At 40.3% G+C, this 20,657-nt stretch overlaps 1 protein-coding gene across 15 annotated transcripts in view; it reads left to right on the forward strand.

The window, feature by feature from the left end:
• Nucleotides 1–20,657, forward strand: part of C1QTNF4 (C1q and TNF related 4) — a 126,623-nt gene that overhangs the window by 70,924 nt on the left and 35,042 nt on the right. For 4 of the 15 annotated variants that reach the window (XM_042813869.1, XM_042813870.1, XM_042813873.1 and 1 more), the window contains exons 1-2: nt 13,312–13,424; nt 18,369–18,452. The exons of 6 other annotated variants lie outside the window; for them this stretch is intronic. The gene's annotated coding sequence lies outside the window, so the exon portion shown is untranslated. Of the gene's footprint in view, nt 1–13,311; nt 13,425–17,858; nt 17,883–18,368; nt 18,453–20,657 lie in introns of those variants that run through there. 5 more of the 15 variants (XM_042813877.1, XM_042813875.1, XM_042813879.1 and 2 more) reach the window with 2 other exon arrangements.

Here is a 20,657-nt window from a genome sequence, read left to right on the forward strand (position 1 = left end):
AGCTGCTTTCTGGAACACAGAAGCAAGATGACTCATGATTGTAACTCATGCTTTAACACAAAACTTTGTTGCTAACTGTTATTGAGTGAGTGAGTGCATGGCTCACAAGCTATGGAGGGGAGTGGGGGGTGTGAAAGAACAAACCAAACTAGGAAAGCTTACCATCAAGTTCTTATGCACAACCAGATTACAGAAACGCCTCTGGATTTAGCTGTATTTTGGGACTCACCCTACAAATAGTCAGACTCAACCTGAGTTGAAGTCTAAGCATCCCAAGCAGCAGGAGTAAAATGTTAAAAATGGATGCTTGATTTTTATACACTTAAGACACTTTCTTGTCTTAGAGGTGTGGCTGGAAATCAGCGTATTTCTGATTTCTGGTTAGGACAGACCATTAGCAGACAGTACAAGTCTAGCCAGTGGAGCAGCTGCAGATAAGTTAAAGATTCCATCTGTCCTGTACAGATTTCTTTAGGGAGGTTTACCATCTGGAAAACAAAAAGGGAGACTAAAGGGGATTTTCTGATTCCCCCCCCCTTTCTCCCTCCTAGATATAGTTAATTGTGTATCCACTTCCACTCTAATAGGCAGTATGGCCTAGAGCCAGATATATGGAAGACTTTGGATGGATAGTACTTCTCGTTCCTCTTTGATGTATTTCTGTATTTTCTCCTTCCCTTGTCTTTCTGGAGTGTCTGGAGCAATTGTTTGTTCTGGCACTTAGAACTGAGAGGTTTATGTACTGTATCTCACTGACAAACTGCATAGCCATGGGTAAATGCCCTGGGGTACTTTCTACGATGGCATCCTATTGTGCTTTTAATAAGTGATAAGCAGGTGGGATAGGCACAAAGCACTTCATAGCATCAAAGTTCGTAAAAAAACATGACCAAATGAGCCGAGCAATTGTCTGCAAGAGTCTTTAATCCACTATATTTTAAGGTGAATGAAAGATTTGTGTTCTTTTCTATTTTCTTTGCAAGGAGTTTTTAGTCAAATATGAAAGATTTAATTAAAGATTGTCAGAAGGAAAACAAGTGATGGATATAAAGAGGGTAGGAGCAATCTAAGCTGAAGAGCCAAAACACCAAACTAAAAACTACCTCTCCACTCCAAACCCACACATCTTACTCATGTAGCACTTGGCAGCTCTGATTTAGGAGATGCTTACCAGATGCTACTGGGTGCAAATTGGATCAACCTTTGTGCTGTACTCATGTTTATAATAGACACCAAATACTGCACGAGTATCAGAATTGTTTTCCAGGTGTCACAGCACCTGAAAGAGTAGGAAACATTACTTACTGTTCTTCAATACCTACATGCAATTTTTCCCCTACTGTCCTACCTCAGTTTTGTAGAGTTGAATTGTATTCCCCTTCCCAGAAATTAGTGACTGATTTAGGAATCATGGATTCTGAATGATGGGAACTGGCCCTTGGCTGCCGTTGGTACCCTGCTGGGGCTGAAGCAGGCTTCTTACAGAAATTCTTCAAACATCAGGCTAGTACTATATGACTCATTTTAAAAGCCTAAATAGTGTTGTTATTTTTTTTTTAATTCAACTTACTTTCTACCTCATTTTAATTAGCTACGTTTTTGAAGATAGCTGTGAGTAAGACTCAAATTCATCATTTTTTAGTGTAAGAATGAACAGATACAGTGAAATGGTAGATTGCAAAATAATCAGATTCTTCCCCAAGACTTGCTAGAAAGTGCAAATATAGACTCATTTATCACAATCTTAAATTCCAGTTGTTTCTTTAAATGCTGATTTTTGCAGAGGCTTTAATTCTCCATATGGCGGCACTAAGCACCAGCTCATTTTGTTCCTGGCAAAAATGGGGGAAAGCTTATTTCAAATTTCTAATTAAAATTTTTTCTTGCCGCATAAGGAGCCGTGATGGGATTCCTCAGGGTAGTTGGATGGGTTTTTGATTGAATTACAACTGGCCTGATTGTGTGAATATTTCATTAAAATGTTCTGAACTGAAAACAGCAATTAATGACAAGCTGAATAATAAAAAGTACTACTTTACCTTCAATCCTCTCTTCTCCCACAGTTGATTCAAATTAGATGCTTAGTCACTAGAGAAAATAAACAGACAAACAAACCTAGAAACAAACAAAAAAAAGATGAAGCAGGAGTCAGTGCAGGGGAAGAGGAGAAGATTAGAGCCATCACCCTTGAAGTCAGAAGTGCTGTGGTTGGAGGTGATGATTGTATATGCGACTCTGTGACAGAGCTGCCATCATGAAGGATAACTGTGCTCCTGATCTGTCATTTTTTCCACTGTTCTATGCTAACTTTGGTTTTGGTCCAATCTCACCTAGGGTAATTTCAGTCTACATTCTCTTGTATTTATCAGTATCACTGTTGAGTTTTTTCCACTACAGAACCACACTGTCCAGTAGGACAAATTTGGTTTAAAAATTCCAAAATAAATAAATTGGCCAAACCAAGTTTTATGGTGAATTGCCTACACTTAAAAATGGATATTTTGGCTGGGGCAATTAGATAGATGTGAACCAGCTGCATATTTTGGCCTGGTTGGATTATAGGTGTCTCCTAAAGCTTACAGTCATCTGTTGACAACTTTGACAGGTGCTGTATGCACCTTGCCTTCTGAGAGAATTAGCTGAACTTAAGTCCAGGTTTAGATTATCTCAGATATGTTCGTTCTTAGTAGCTGATGATTGATATGGGCCTTTACAAATGGAAGAAAACAATACTGCTAATGATAACCTTTACCATAAGATGTTGGTGATCCAGTCTTAATCACAAGTTTAAATTGCCAATTTAATCATCATAATTTTAGCAGCACAGTGACTGAATTTGGTTCCTAGAGGAAACAAAGTGTTCCTATTACAGAATTTTCAATGATTTTTTCAATACCCTCAGAATAAAATCTTTCCTTGTTCTCATACATCAGAAACACCTCAAATTAAGCTAGTAGAGTTATATTGGCACACACACACACAAAAGAAAAAAGCTTGAGAAAGACAGCCAGTGAACCCACAAATTATTTAGACTTCTGCAACATGAGGAATGGAGTCAGCACAAGGTATCACACAAGGATCAATGCTCTGGTGCAAATATATGGTGTATTACGGCATCGTAAACCATTCTTGCCCTGTCTGGCCCTTGTTAGCCTGAGATTATCTTTTACTTGTGTTTATTTGTATGCTACTACCTCACAGACAGATTCTTGAACATCAAAGTGAGCTGTTTTCTTACTTCAGGAGTGTTTATATTGATTTTAAGATAGAAATGCACCAACATTGTATTTAAACATACCATTCTTTTAGGGCTTTTGTCTCAGTTTCAAAATTCTACAGATCATACCAACAATTTATTAAATACAATTTGAAATATATTCTACATATCTTATTAAATTTGTAAATGCATTCATTGTTCTTCTTCACACTTACAATATAAGCTTCACACTTAAGGTGTGTTTATGAAAGTACCTGTACAGCTTTCTGAGCCCCTGTCCTCACAGACGGAACAGTTTCCTTTAACATATTCTCCCTCAATTTCTCATTCTAGCTTAGTTTCCCAACAAATTCAAGTCTGTAAGTAAAACACACCTGTTGCAGAAAGAGGCTGAGAAAGCTGGTACTAGTTATGCTGAAAGATGAAGCATCACACTGCAGCATGCCCCAGCCCCACAGAAACCACTCTGTGCCAGAAACACTGCATGTGTTGCTGCATAACATCTTTGCAACCACTGCAGAGAGGTGTTTTACCTCTCCCAGAACTTCCAAGCAAGCTTTCTTGAACTTCCCAAAAAGAAATATGTGACTCCCTATACATCTGAATGATGTATTTTCTCACATTTACATTTTGTGATGCTCATTGCTCCCATACAAAAATAGACGTGAAGTTTTTGAGAGACCTGTGCACAGTGTTCTTTGACAATGACTCAGTGCAGCTCCACAGGGATGCACATCTTTTTCCGCATGCTTCACATACAATTTAAAAGTGAAAGATCTAGAGAGTAAACAGGGACAGCAGAAGGAGATTCTCATTCTTGAAGGATTTGTTGATTTAATCTTACGTTCTCCAATTCTAGATGCTTAGCTTTGCAACTCCAAAATTATTTTCCATGGAAAGCTGATGTAAAATTAAAGATTGCATGTGCACAGATCTCACTGTGAAGCTGTAATAAAGCATGATGGGAGGGGATAGAGATAAATTAAAAGGACCAAAATCAAACTGTGATGTTAAAATAGACGACCAAAATCTTGAGGCAAAGGAACCTCACAAAAAAACAAAACTGATTATAGGTCTGCAGAAGTCAAACCCATAACCTCCCCTCTAACACAAACTGGAGGATTTCTCAGTGCCCTTCAAGACGACTGCCATCTCAGCTTCTGGCAAACTTCTCATTGTCAGCTCAGACACAGTGCAGCTATTTCACTGGTTTCTCAGCCTCCTCAGCCAACTTCTGGTTTCTTTTTTTTCCATCATTTTTTAAGATACTTAAACAAATGAAAAAGCAATAACTTTTTCGAGTCATAAAGGTCATATATAGGTCAAATAGCAAGAATAATTGAATTTGAAGTGTAACCAAACTGAAAAAAATCAGTGAGAGGGAGTCCTAGTCACTAGTAATCTCCCTCAGTTTCTGCATTGCTTTTAGCACTGAGTGAAAGCATTCAGGTAGAATTTTATACCCAAATGTCCTTTCAGTGGGAAACCCCAGATCACTTTGCTTCCACACAGCATTGAAAAAGGCTAATGAGTTCTCAGCAGTTCTCACTTTTATACCTGAGGTGCACACAGAAAACACTGATGCACTACAGAGGAGCTCCTGGTATCTCCCTGCTGTATCTCCCAGCAGCAGCAGCAGCACATCGCTGGCAAAGCACTGCACAGACACTTGCACTCAAGTTCCTTATTCCATAAATTCCTCCAGGAGCACTTGCCAGCATGTTCTCCGCACTACCAAAATGTTACATACAGCTTTGAAACATGTGTTAAGGACTCTCCCTGACAGGTACCTACACATCTTTGTTTTTAGCTGCAGGCAACTGCTTGTTGTCCTTCCCAGTTTAGGAACTGACTGCAACTCCCTTGCATCTGTTATTGTGCCTTACCATACACATGTCACCATAAGAATACATGATAGCTTACAGAAAATAAATGCTACCCTTTTTCCAGAGATACAGAGTACACATGACATTCTCTTTCTGAGGAACAAAGGCAGCAGCATGGCCTTGGCCTTCAGGAAAAGCTTTAAGGAACAAGAGAAAAGGACATCCCATCAGATTTATCTGAGATTGCTATATGGATATGGGTAGATAAAGACGTGCACACACATCCAGCTTACAGAACCGGGAGCTCTGGAGCAGGGAGAACTGCAGCACAAAGGCTGTGTGGAAGAGACATGGGTGCAGCTGGGGCAAGGCTGGCACAAGCAGCACGTGGGCCTGTGGGCAGAGCTCTGCTGCCTTGAGGAAATTCGATGTGGATCTGGACATGAATTCGATGTGGATTTGCACAAGGATAGATTGAGATTTATTTATTTGTACAGTTCCTTGGCTAATGCACTGGTCTATTCCACACTCTGACGCCTCCAGAGCTCAGGGTCAGCACCGGCCAGCACAGCGCAGGCACAGAGATGCAAGACTGCCAGGAGCAGCCACGACTGCTGCTGTTAACAGACAACGCCGTGGGCAGACACTTTCCTTGGGACGTCAGTCAGTCCTGGTGACCTCAGATCTGCGCACCGCGTTGTTTCTGTCGGAAGAGTGAAAGACGCTCGGAAATGAGAACGAGCCGGCCGTTTGCCGCGCTTACCTTAAAGAAAGCACCCGCTGCGAGATGACGCCCTGCGGCCGCGCTGAGGCGGGCAGCCGGGAGCAGCCTTCCAGCACCGCCTCCCCGCCGTCCGGCCCGCGCGCGGCGCCCCGCTGCAACTGCCGCCATTCCGCCCGTCCTCGGGCGCAGGGGGGCGATTGCCATCGCCCTCGGGCTGTGGGCTGCGCTGAGGCACCACAGTAGGTCCGAAAACACAAAAGCACAAATACAGGTTAGACAGTGAATTGAGCTTGTGTTGAGACTTGGAGGGGATGGAAACATGGGCGGCTTTGGAACTGCAGACAGAGCTGCAGCTTGCTCCTGAGAGGACTGTGGTAGTGGCTGCCAAAATGCTTCCTGTATAAAAAGTCTCCGCGCAGCAAATGTCTGGGCAGCGATATCATCACCAGCTCACTAAGCCTGGTCTGGGAGGCAGAATGGGGCAGTCCGAGGGAAGATTGCATTGTACAGTGCTTCCAGCTCCCGCAGGGCCACAGGAGGTGTAGCACAGCATTTACTTGTATCTAAATACAGCAGAAGGCCACCTCTGCCCACACCACCATCAGCAGCACAGGAATATGGGAATTGTGATTGCGGCCTTCTAGGCACAGGAGGAGCTGCAGGGGCCTACATTTTGCTCCACAGCTGCCATGTGGCAGAACTTCCTTTAGAGACAAGAAATCAATTCACTTTCCACAGTGCCTTGCAGACTTTGCACTTTTTGAGGTACTTTTAAAACTGGACTAAACTGTTACATCTGTGAGATGTGAGCATCCATCAACTAAGACTCACATGCTGTTATGACCTACTTGTGTTTGTTCTTCAGAGATGCTTTATGTTCACAAGTGCTGAAACACACGAGTTTTTATGTTTTTTTAACAGAAGAGAACATTTCAGCTACCGGCTTGTTTGATTATCTTCAATTCCTCCATTTATTCCCCAAAATAATTAAATAGCTGCTGTCAGCCAGGTTGATAGTAGAGCTTAACCCAAGGGCAAATGTACAGGTAACACCTCCTCATGCCATAATGTGGGCCACGTGTCCTTACCCAAGGGGTTCTCAGGAAGAAAATGTGAGCATGAGGTGGCAAGCCAAGTAAATTGTGCTCAGGAGGCTGAGTCTGGATTGTAAGTCATTAATTGCATATCCTTTGCCAATACAGCTCTGAACATGTTTTTCTTTGCCTATACCAGTCAGCTGCACAAAGCTTGCTATCTACCCCTCAACTAGTTCTAGAAATCTTTTTTTGCTTTGTACCATAATACTGCCATGTTTTCCTCTCCGTAGGAAAGCAGCAGCAAACAGATGACAATTACTTTTTTTGTAGAAACTCATTTACTAAGAAGCAGCAGCTACTTCTAATCTCATTTTATTTGGAACTACTCTCTTGCTGTGCCTGGTTTGATCAGCAGATTTGCAATAGCCTAACCAAGTCCATTTCAAAATACCTACCCACTCTTGAATCTTCAAAGAGTTTCTTTCTTAGCTTGAATTATTAAAGTACACCTGTGTAGTGTCTCTCAAAATATCCTTCTATTTTCCTCATAGATGGGAAAGTAGCCCTCAACACCGAACCAGCCAAGCTCATTTAATTCTGGCCCAGCACGCTCAATAGGCAGGAGAGCAGAGCTGCTTCAATCCAACGTCACTCACCAGCTACAAGGGCAGAAAGAACAGCGGCGTTATTTCAGTCGCTTTGTTGCAGGGTAGGCAATGAAAAGACACTTCCTTGCTATCTGCGGAGTGAAAATCCTGTGCACAGAAGTAATCTTCAAGCCACTCAGTAGGGCAGGGGGCAGCCAGTCGCATCTCATTTGAGGTGTTTTTCAAAGAGACCTACTTCAACACCAGCACAAAGAGGGAAAAAACAACAATGAAACTTCATCTGCAGCTGCAATGAAGTCTGCCCCTACTTTCTCTGCACATCTTTTCTGGAAGAGACTGAGAATTTTGTGAAGCAAAGGAGTGGTTTCAGAAGAGGTGAGCGCAGGAGGCTCAATGAGGCAGTGGTCTGACCCTTCCCACAGGGAGCTTGCCCTGCTGCAATTCTGTCTTTAGGACCCCACTCCCCAGCACAAGTCAGGTGGAGGAAATGCATTCCAACCAGAGCTGTGAGGGCAGGTGAGTGGAACTGGTTGTGTTGTTCGGAGGTTGATGCAGTGGCAGCGCAGCATAACCTAAATGAAATTGAAGAGCTGACAGGACTGTGAAGGGTCCACCATGAGGCGCTGCCATTTGGAGTTTGACATTACTTGGTCTCAGGTGGGTTCTTATCAGAGGCTGACATTATGAAGTTACTATGCTTTTTTGAGAATGGCACCCTGCCACCCTGATCCCATCACGTGGGACACCCTGAGTGTCCAAGAGCTTCCACAGGTGCCCTGCCTCACATTATTTTGCCTATGGGTTGGCTTTCCTGATTTATCTGTATGTGGATTTTGTGCTGAACTGGTCACTGGAATACAAAGGTGACACTGCTTTGCAGGAGAGGATGCCTGCTCTTTATTTCACCAAAGAAGCATGGGTTAAACTTTCAAAATCAGATCCCAGACATATTTCAGTGTCAGGCTCAGCTACAACAGAATGCTTCAGTGTTCATGCATGGAGAGTTTTCAGCACAAAAACATGTGATAGTAATACTTGATCTCTATTTGCAATTTATGTTGGTTTTGCTTTTTAAGCTGTGTAGATATTTTCCCTGGGTGAGGAATTGCAGTTTCAGACTCTGAGAGGAATGGTGTCCTTCATTTCTCATTTCTGTCCCATTTTCTATCATCCAGACACCCATAGCTACGTCACTTCACCTTTCTTCCTTCTGTCCAAACTTAGGGAGCTTCAAATTGATTTTATATTTCATTCTGCAGTGTATGTGGGTACGTTACTCTGTTTTCTGATATTATACAGTTTGAAATCTCATTTTTTCTACTCTTTTTTATTTCTTCCTTCATTTTTTTTTTCAGGGACTTACAATTCCTTTTTAAAAGAAGAGAATGAGAAATATCCCCTGCACCACTTAACTGATTTTCAGTGCAGTTTGCATTCATTGTGTATAATGTAAGGTCAACTGTTTCCTATTCCATGATGGCTGTCATCTTTACTTCTCTCTGGAGATGACAGAGAATGATTTACTAACACCTGTACAATTGCAATGTCAAATTCCAGCTCTTGAAATAAAAGGCTTAGCTCTGTGATGTACAGCAAGACATCTAGAAGTGCATACATCATCTCTACAAAATCTGCCTGGGACTGGTTCTCATCAAATCAGGATTCAGAGATCTTTATAAATACAAACTACCAGTGGCTGAAATTTTAAATAACAGATTGCTCTCCATTGTATAATATTAACCAGTCATGAACTTCCTTTATTCTAGTGGGGGACTCATCTGGTAAGTCTTGGATCTTTTTATTTTTTGGGTAATTCAGGAATAACAGAAGAGCCTTCTGCAGTTAAACATTCTTAAAGAAACTGTGTCAACTGTCAGAAAGAAAAAAAAAAAAAGAAAAGAGAGAGAGAATAATGGCTTGTGGGCACTAGAATGGTAATTTATTAACGTGGTATTTAGTGTCCTGAAAGTTCCTGTAAGTTGCAACAGTCCTTAGTGTAGCTGGAAGATAAGCAGCATAAAGTCTTATTGGAACAAGTTCTTGGTCAGTCAAGAATGTTATGAAAGGGTGATAGGATGATGTATGCATCCCACTACAAAATTCCTTAATTTCTGTAGGAGTAACAGTCGGGGCATCAACAGCTTGTATTAAACTCTTTCTTTCCTACTCTGCCTGTTCCTCTAAACAGTAGCTGCAGAGACTTAACATTCACAGTCAGCCTTTTTCAAGTAATGTCCTTGGAGTGAAAAATGATCTTTGGCAAGAATGTGAAAAGACAAACACAAACTGTTGGCACTTATTATGGCTTTCCATATACTTATGCAGTTATATAGTAAGCATTTTCACTGCTGTTCCTACAGTCTGTTCCAAGAATCCAGGAATTTGCAAAATAGGCTATTGTTTCTCTTCCTTCAGTCAGGAATCTGCAGAATCAATTCCTATTCCCCATGTTCCTAATAATCCTTTGCATTCTTAATTAACAGGAGGAACAGAGGCTGATATTAAAATATTTAGGATGAACCAATGTTGTTTTCATCCCCTTCCTTAAGCTGTTTGTTTGTGTGTTAATCCATCTCCCATCAATTATTGTCTAAGCAGGAAGCAGATCTGGTATCATTGGTATTAAAAGTATGGTGGATGTCTCAAATATAATTATATATCTATATGTCATGTGCTTGGCAGGAGAAACCCAAGGGAGAGACAGGAGAAACTGAACCACTGCATATTCTGTTTGTCAGCAAATATCTTGGAGCCAGCTGGTTTCTGGACCATCACAGCTCAGGAACAATTAGGGCTATTGCTGAGGGGCACGCAGGAGTACAGAATAAATGAACCCACTGTAAATCAGACTTTATTCTGCAGTGCTTGGAAAAGCTTATCTCAATAGTGTGATGTACAAAGAGGTTTGGTGTATCTGCCAGGAGGAGATTTCCATCTTCTTTTTCCTGCGTTTTTGCGTGTACATCTAGTATTTGGAGGTCTCTTGCAAAGTAAAACTCATATTCATCTTTCAGGTCTACACGGTAGTAAATCTGAATTTTGGATTGTTTTATTTCAATGATGTTACTCTCTTCATCTTTCTCACTTCTCTGAGGATACCTTGACAAGGAAATGCTATGCTTGAATCAGAAGATCTCACTGCATATCTGCAGCTCTGCCTGAATATTGGTGATCCCCATCCATCCCCAGAACCCTCTGGCTTTCCTGCCTTGCAGGCTGTGATTTAATGTCAGAAATCAGCATTCTTGGAATGTTTTGGCAGCCTTGTGACTTTAGAATATAATTCAGTTACCCATAAATACATTTATCTGTCATATTCAGAGAAAGCTCCCCTCTCCAGATTTTGCTATGATTTGTGCAGGGATTCATTGCTATGTATCAGATCTTTGTTTATTCTTTTTGGAAGCAGATATGTGTATCATATTGAACTGCCCTGTATCTTATCTGAATGATCCTTCCAAGTGGTATAAAATACCACTTCTCACTTGATTACATCTTTCTTTTACTGGATGGCTAGCTTGCATGTCAGCAGTTCCTCCCTTTCTCTGTGCTGCTGAGATAACTACTCTTTCTTCTTTTAGTAAAATGCCCACCTTAATTTCTTCCTCAAAGTGCTGACATGGTACCAGCTTCCACTGTATATCTCTGTCTTCTTCTGACCATCATTGTGAAATTTCAGTGCAGGCTAAATAAAATCTCTGTATGTAAGTTCCAGTGTGAAATTGTCTTAATTTTGAAATTATAAAAGGAGTATGCTTCACTACATAAATTTCATACTCATCGATATCTCTTTCATGTTGTATTGATCTGTTTATCACCCTACTGAAGAAATCCATATTTCCTCCCTTATTTATATTCCACAGAGAAGTCGTGTCCCTGTAGCTTTGGGGACAGCCACACATGTATAACTTTAGCTAATGATAAACTGAAAAGTTTCTTCAGCTTGAGAACAACTGGAATTCTCACAGGCTTAGTAGGTATACTCCAGATTTCCTATCTTGAACCAGTTCTTACTAATTCCTTTTCAAAGTGGAGATCATTTCACAGCAGAAGGGATCTCAGGAAATGTACAACTGATTATTCTTAGTCTCACAACACTCAGTCCTGAATTTCTGGAAGATCCTACTGGTATGAGTATACCTGACATGGGCAAATCCTTGTATATGCTGTTTCCAGTATGATAAACCACTCTTTCATCTATCTTCCCAATGTCAGTAACACTCCTAATACACCTTATGGACCCTTCATTCTATGTAAAGATGTGAAATTAATTTCTTAAACATGCTTATGAATATATAGTTCAGAAGACAGATCAGATAAGCGAAGCTTAATCTTTTGGTAGACTCACATGGAAGTGAACATATATGTTCTCACCAGAAAAAAATAGTGTTTCAGCACTTCTGTCACTGGTGCACATTCCATGTGAGATTGTCACTCTTACTAAAATTAAAGACTGCCAATTCACAGACAAATCCATTTCTAGATTATTTTTCACGAGGGTATTGTTATTTTTATTTTCACAAACAAAACCATTGGAGTGCCAGGGTGCTTGCTTTCTGCTCAATCACACATAAACTTCACAAGTTACTTTGTCTCCTTAGATTCCATTATCAGAACAACACTCAGAGCAGTTTCTGTGGTCTGTGGTGCTGTCCTTGTGGTGGGAACCAACTCAGTTGCAAAGACATCAAGGCCAGCTGCAGGGCAGACAAAGCAGAAAGTGAAAAGCTGTGCTAAACCAATTAAACAGGAGGAAAAGATTTCAAATGTAATCACCTCCTCTTACCTTCAACTCTCTATTACTTTTCCTTCACAGCATGCAGAGAGCAGCCAGCAGACCTGAGAGAACAGTCTCTCAGGCTATCTCTGACATAGTTAATTTTAGATCAAACCTGTATCTGCATCACCAGCCGATGCTTGTCTTTTTCTCAAGATCAGATCTGTATTTCAACACAAACAGAGATTTGATGAGCTGTTTGTCAAATTCCAAAAGTCACAGATATTGCTGTCATTTTGGTTTACTTGGCTGGATGCGTCCATCCTACACAGCCATATTACTATCTCAAGTTTAGCATTTGCAATCTGGACTGAAACAATCTCAATAGCAACCTGAATAGATGCATATATTATTCTGAATGAAGTACAAAGCTGAGAAGTGAAATTTCTCATGTAGACACTTAATCTCACAACCTAGATACTTATAAGAAGTCAGAGAGAATTTTAAAATACATTTTACAACTTTATTTTCTTTCATCTAGTACAACAAAATAGTGAGGAGCATCTGGCAGGAACTTTTGGGCAATAATTTAAAACTGTGTGTTCTGGTAGAATGTCAAGTCTTCGATCTTGTAAAATCCATAATACACAGACTAGCCTTTGGGTACTAGCTCTTACTCTATAATTTCATTGAGAAGTTAATGTGAGTATAATTTTCAGTATTTTGCAGCTGTGTTTGAGTCCTATTCAAAGTGTCTTTGTTCAATACAGAAGAATAAAAAACTGAAGTCTTAAGGAGAAGTGAACTTACTGGTCTATTTTCAGAAGGCATACCTCAAGATGAGTGAAAAACCAAATACTGCTAATGATGAAAAGCAAATCATTTCATTTTTCCCGTGCTAGCTGATTTTTATGATGATGGCATCCCCTTAAAATAAAATAATAGCTTAATTAAGAGAGGAAATGTGTCCATAAATATGTGCATTAAAAAATTAAATGACCCCATATTTCTGTGTGAGTAGGAGGGAGGAAGTGGAAAAATGTATATTAAGAAGTTGGTCTATTGTATGGGAACTGCTGAGTCACGGCCTGAACCTCTGATTGATCACCTGAGGCGAGCCATGAGTCAGCCAGAGGAGCACAGGTGAAGGCAATTCAACAATTCACCTGTGCTGCTGGAAGGGCTGGAGCCAGATTCCACCCCTCCTAGACCTATTGAAGAGCTGGCTACCAGAGGGGAAGGATCTCGTCTGGAGATCGCCTCTCTTGGTGTCTTCTGGTGAGCTCAGTTAAAGGGTAAGCTCTTCTACTTATTCTCTTTTGTGATCGTTGTTTACTTTGCCTAATTCTCTTGATTATATTGTGATTATAACATCTTGATATCTATTGATTATACAATTATTTTGTGATTATAACATTTTGATCATACCGTCTATACTATTTCAATAAGTTGCTACAAGGTAGAGGAAGGGGAGCAGCGTCTATTGTAGTGTGTGCAGTTATATTGAGCCCATTGGAGAAACAGCTGAGTGAAACAGTTTGTTAAACCAGATGCTCACAGAGCTGAGGTTTGTGTCTTTAGTGAAAATAAATGCATTCATCTGACATGAGAGGAACGTTTGATGAGGGTGGAAAGAATGCAATGGCTTTTGGAGTAATTAGGGCTTAAGCTTACAGGAAATAAATATTGGCTTGATAGAGGTCACTTCATATGATAGGCATTCCACAGCCTAAGTTGTGGAAAGTGAATGTTGTAAAGGAACAGAGGGTTCCTTGCTCTAACCAGAACCCCAAAAGTGATCCAGGTGCTAATGCACAGCTTCATATCAGCATGCAAACAGAGGCTGCTGGCGTACAACTGTGCATCTAAAAGTTTTGCGTGAAATCACTTAAGGCGTGGAACTGGAAACAAAACACAAGTGAAAGTAAACCTGCACCATCAACTTGCATGAGCAGTCTGATGGGGAGAATAGAGAGCAGTGTGCAGGAGAAGAAATCCTGGGAAACAAATGGGACAGTTCTAGAGGTGGAGAGAAGACAATCTGGCCACACAGCATGCAAAGCTTTTAAGCACTGACTGCTTGATCTTCCCTACACTCAAATAAATTTAATAGGAAAATACACATTTAGAATACACTGAGAGGCTGTGGACCCAGACTAGACAACAGCTGAGTCGCAGGCCCAGATATAGTACTTAGCATCCCTGTTAGATTTCTAAACATACATCCCAATGATTTCAAGACTATCCCATTTAGACTGAAGCTGGCTGCAGTTTGAAAGCTCTCAAATTTGTTTTTGTGTTGGTTGTTTTCTTCCTTCTTCATCTACAGTGTAAGTACAAGGCAAGAAGTGTCACAGCATGCTTCCCTGTATCAGAGATGTGAAACTGCTCATGAGCTATATTTAGTCTGAATAGCCTTGAATGCACAACATGCACAGACACAAAAACCCCTTTTACTGACCTGAGATATCTCAGATGCCCTACGACACTCTCTTGCCCTGATACACACATCAGCTCTTTGGCGCGCTTTGCTGCCCTTGTGTAGCTATGAAGGCAATTTGCAGAAAAGTATCTTCTGCAGACCATGTTCATGTTCTGCTGCTCTCCTCTGTCTGCCCACCACAGACAATGACGAAAGTGTCTCAGGAGTTTTAAAAGGACAGAAAAGGTATCTCCAGTATGCCCCACAGGTGAGAAAGAGGCTGTCTCTGAAGTAGAGAGTAGAATTTTTGAGCTGCTGCCCCTCTGCATACTCCCTGCAAGGTAGGGAGGACTTTCTCTCTGCTAAAGGTAGAGAAACAACCATGTGGTTTGTGTCTCACAGCATCAAAACAGCACGTAAGACTTTTAAGAAAGGGAACTAATGTTTTCTGGATCCTCACTGCTGCCTGGGGTTTGAGAAGGATGTCTCATGTCTTCTGAGTTCAGAGCAAGACACAGCATAGAGAACATTTAAGCAAATACCTCCCGCATACCTATAATTATTCTTGGCCATTCCTTCAGCTGCTCTCAGGGAATCCAGATTGGGTCTCAACTTGACGTGCATGGCTTCACCTGCCTACCCTGCTCTCCCCCCCCTCTCTGCTCTGTCCATCAGAATGGCAAGGGCTCTCCACGTGTCCAATCTTCTTCAGCCTTTGCTGAATGCAACTTTACCCTGATCTGCAGAGACCTCCTGCAACAGTATGAAAAAATTTGGTCTCCAAGACCTGTTTAACTTTTGGCCTCTGCCAGGAGCTGATACACAACTAATTAATACCAATTTTGATGATAGATTTCAATTCAGAAATTGGGCGGTCACCTGTCAGAGCACTGAGGTGTGAAAATGTAACAAAAAATTCTCAGTCCTTTGTCTCTGAACATTTGACTGTAAATACGGCCTTTGCAGTCTCCTTGAGGAAGGTGGGCTGATTTGTCACAGTCTGTAATTATTGCTAAAGGAAGAGCAGACAGCTTTGTGAAACCTCTAAAAGTTAAGGGAATAATTTAAATCGCCAACAGATTCAGTTACACTCTGGCATATGAACCTGAAAACAAAAAACTTTCTGTAATATACAGTCATTGTCTTCCTCTGATGGCAGTGTTAAATTGTGCACAATGGCAAGGAAAGCAAGGATCCCAAACCTACCAACTGCTGTGATAAGAGGGAAAATCCTGAAGTGAACAGGACTGCAGCAGGGCTGTGACATTTTAATGATAGTTTAGAAATACAAAAATGTCTGAAGTGGAGATAGTCAGTCTTCTATCCATTCTCTTTCTGTGTGAATAGCAGTCCCGATGGAAGCATAAGGCAAAATACCACTTTTGAGATCTGCCATCAGTTCTACTCCACTGTATGATGTTGTTCTTGACTGTCTCTCAGGCCATTCTCTCCTCTTCCATGAGCTTATATATTTTCTTTCTAAAGCTAATAATGCTAATAGTCCATTGAGGCTCTAATAATTTATTATACGAGATTTAAACAAAATGCCCAATTCCCTCCCTTCCCCTGAAAAGTTTGGATGAGTGACCATGGTTCTAAACATTGACCTTTTGCTCCTCTTTGCCTAGATGTTACAGCTTCTTTATTGCATATGAATGAGAACAGGTACCTTCCTACACCACAGAAATGGAAATGAAACACATTCCTGTCTTCAGCAGTTGAACAACTAAATAAGCAAACAAGTAGTGGGATCCTCTTAGAAAACGAGTTCCAGAATTCTTCATCTTGTCATGGGGGTCTAGCAGACTTAGAAACATAGAATCACAGAATGATTTGGGTTGCAAGGGACCTTTAAGATCATCTAGTTCTAACCCCCTCCTATAGGCAGGGAAATCTCCCTCTAGACCAAGTTGCTCAAAGTCCCATCCAGCCTGGCTTTGAATGCTTCCAGGGAGGGGGCATTTACAGCCTCACAACCAGTTCCAGTGTCTCACCACCTTCACAGTAAAGAATTTCTTCCTAATATGTAGTCTAAACCTACCCTCTTCCAGTTTAAAACCACTTTTCCTTATCCTCTTGCTACCTGCCCTTATAAAAAGTCCTCTCCAGCCTTCCTGTAGATCCTCTTCAGCTGCTGGAAGGCTGCTCTGCTCAGAGCCTTCTCTTCTCCAGGCTGAAGAGCCCCAGCTGAGCACTGCTCTGGTGTATACGTAGTCAGAAGGTATGATTGAGAAGGATTGCTTATCTACAAGGATGTGTACACGTTGTCAAGGAATCTGTTTTAGAATTTTGTACTTAAAGGTACAAATGATTTCTTTTGAACTCCTCATTCATGTTAAACCAGATTTGTCAGTTAGGCTTCCATTGGCAAATTTACAGTAACAGGTAAATCAATCCCCTCCCTTTGATAGTGTTCACACTAAATAGGGGTGGTGATAGCTCTTCCTTTTAGCCAGAAGTTGATGTGAGTCACACCTGAGATAATTGATAACCCTGGTGATGATAGTAGCCAGGTAGCCAGAAATAATGGCTTTACAGGAGTCCCATATTCAGTTAAGGTAACATTCACATTAATCCTTGCTTGATTCCACATTTAATCATCTGTTCTTTGATATCTTAAATCGGCACAGTCCTGTTCCTTCAGCCTCTAAGGACAGACAGCATGTTCAGATACCAATGGGGCCTGTAAGTGCTGGGCCATGTTCCTGCATCAAAGGATCTCTCCTACCATGGAAATTCAGTCCATGGAAGCCCCTGACTTCTGCAAATACAAGTTGAGATTTTGGCCTTTGGACAAACAGTGCACACAGTCAAACACTCACTTGTCTCCTCTTAGGTAGTAGAGATGGGCTGAGCATAGTGCACAGTCCCTGGACTGCCAGCTGGACTGTACTATATTCACAGAATAAATCTCTACTGGATCCCTGTAGGTTGCAAGACTAATTCTGAAAATAGATCATTATGTTCCTCATAGTTATAAGTTTGCTTATCACTTTTTAAAACTTGCACACACTTCATCTTGTCTCCCCTATAGAAATCAATGAAATCTTGAGCACACTATAAAATGTTTCAGTTGATGTTCAAAAGCTTGAAAAATAACATTAAATATTTTATTAGAAATCTGGACTGATGGCCAGAAAGTAAAATATTTTATTTTTTATTAAGCTTTAAAGTGGGGATTCACTTAGTGTTTTTCAGACTTTGAAACTGAATATTTGGAACTGTGCTTGCCAAACTATAATCAGTTCTGATATGTTTTTTATTTCTCTTTTTTATGCTTTATGTGTCTCTCTTCTGCTGTTTCTAGTATGACTCATGGAATCAAATGCAAGTAAGCACGGAAGTAAATATTTCATATGTCATCACACCAAAACTTTAAGTGTAGTTTAAGTAATTTATTACACTTATCCTGTAAATCTCAGCACTCATCAAAAAATCTGTAATATCAACACAATTTTGAAAGATTAATCTTTTAATAATCCAAGTTACATTAGAAAGAAATAAACCTTGCAACAAGATATTATGAACATTAAGAATGTCCAAAAACATTAAAAGGTTGCTGTAAAATTATTTTGAATTAAACATGAGAATCTCAACAAAGATAAATGTGATCAACTTTCCTTTTGCAAAAACAGCAGTGACTTTTTTTTATTGGCTCCTGCCATCTACTGTGTGGTATCAGAAATGCAGCAGAGAGATGTGAAAACCATGCGAAATCTACTTGATAGCAGTTCAACATAGAAATAGTTCCTATTTCATAACACTTCCAAGCTTAAATACCTTGCACTAAATGTGTAATCCATCTCTGTAATTTCAGGGGACAGTTTTGCTGTGTCTCATCCATCCCGTGTGTCAGTTACTCTGAAATCATGATGTGAAGCCATATGAAAGCTGAGAAAAGGTAGGAAACTGTGCAGTATAAGGCTGCACAAGTCTGGGGGAGAACAGTAATCTCAGTATGTGCTTGAAGCAAAGAACTTTTCAAACTGCCTGCATCCAATCTGTTTGCCACTGTGAGTTAGCAGTGTAGTCTGGACCAATTTGTCTGGAGGGCAGAACTTGGAGAACCTTTGATGTAGCCAGGCTGGTTCGAGCTATGTTTCTTCTTTCAGATTTGGAGTCAGAGCACGTAGTAGAAAAGAAGCCCACTTTTTTTTTTTTTTTTGGCTCACCAAGTTAATAGTTTGATTTCAGAGATCTTGTTCTAAGCAATCTCTCATGCTGCATACTGTCTGCCTCAGAAATGCATCAACTGTTCAGAGAAGCACCTTTAACATCAGTTAACTTTATATTATTATTATTCAGAAAACCATTGTCCCTGTTAATTCTGTTTTTAGGGAAAAAGGAAACATCTGTGTGCTGTTTGGAACAACACTATCAAAAGAAATGGTGTTCTTCCTGAGCATCAAGGAAGATTACTTTAATTTATTTTTTTTTTTCAATCTAACTGATAATTATCCAGTCAAATTCCCTGCCCCTCAGCACTTTTTCATATTCCTGTAAGCAGCCTTTCTAGAACTTTCTAGAACTGTCCTTACATGACAGCAGTGACAGCCACTCACCCCCAACTGCCCTTAACTGATAATCATTGTGAAAGACAGAGGTTTCCAAGGCTAATTAACTGATTACCACCACTCAGACGAACAAGCAGAAGGATGCAACAGGACCTCTGTTGCCTGTATGCAATGTGCTGATGAAAGGACATCTGCTTCCAGAGAAATATCCAGTATGAACGAGGTGTCTCCTGTGCTAATCAGGTGACTTGCTGTCTGCCATGGCAGATTTGTTAAGGGCTTAATGATATCACCTAGTAGCATTAGCCATTTAGCTGTAGTTGCCTTCTCTGAGAAAGTGCTGCAAGTCTTTGGATGAAAATTCCAAATATTTATAGTGACTATGTTCCTTTGCCTACTGATTCAGTTAGAAAGAGCTACAATCTGGACACAACTATAGCTTCAGTTTCTTAAGACTGAGATTAGACTGTTGAAGGCTTCCGGCTTAAGGCTTCTGGCCAAATTACACTTCTACAGAGAATAAAAAAGGATTTAATTGGTCATCAAGTCTTTGCTATTACATAAAGCTTGGTCAGAAAATCCTATGAATAAACTCCTGAAACTCTCTCAAGAAATCAGAATTTCTTAATGCCTCCTGATTTCCTCTTTTTTTTTTTTTTTAAATTCCCTTTGCCATGAAATGGTACTTCAGACTAAATTTTAAATAATTTTTAATAGCTCACTTTTTATAGCTAAGGAAGTTTCTAAATGACAAATCCAACTGTGAATTATTTCTAACATCCAAATTTGCAAGGCCATCTCCAAATTAAAATTTGTTAGATGAAATTTTGCTAATTATATGACCCCTTTAAGTACTATTCCTAAAATGTCAGCATTTCAAGTTTTTAATCAAACTGTAAGCATTGCAAATTCTGTAAGTGCATGAAATTAATAGCAATTCAAGGGCCATTGGTGGAGTTATTAACTAGGGTTTATGTGACTGGAAACTGGTCACTACTTTGAAAATCAATTTAAAACCCACTACCATGATAAAAATGGAATATAACTCAGAACTTAGATACTGCTTGCTTGGATTCACTGTATGAAATTTGAACAAGAACAACTTGAAAATGGTATGCATGTATTAGCATTGCAATGGTGTGCCATTGCATACATCTGCCAGTATGAGTGCACAGCTGACCTCTAATGACAGGAACATGTTAGATCAGGTCAAGTCTCACAAATTTGCAACTCCTTTACCCAAGAAACTTGAGAACTGAAAAGAAGAAAAAACCAGTTGTTTGGTTTTTTTTTGTTGAGATACTAAAGCAAGTTCTCATTACCTGTCCTGATGTTCAACTGGTGATCTTTGGGTTTGTTTTGTGAATTCTAGTTTTTGAATGTCACTAAAGGCCCTCTATTAAGCATGAAACAGCTTTGCATTTTTATTCTTTCTTCTGCAACAAAGGACTCTAAAATGTAAGGGAAGACCGAAGAAAAGCCCTTGACTTGCTGCCATTTTAGCAAAGAAGTTGTTCTGTTAGCAGCAAAAATAATGGACCCCTGTGACCTACAGAATTGTGTCCCCAGATTTTTTTTTTCCTTTCTTTCAC

Source organism: Centrocercus urophasianus, unplaced genomic scaffold (assembly GCF_019232065.1).
Source record: "Centrocercus urophasianus isolate 14NV4802_14NV808 unplaced genomic scaffold, USGS_Curo_1.0 seq_14, whole genome shotgun sequence".
In the NCBI taxonomy this organism is placed as follows: Eukaryota; Metazoa; Chordata; class Aves; order Galliformes; family Phasianidae; genus Centrocercus; species Centrocercus urophasianus.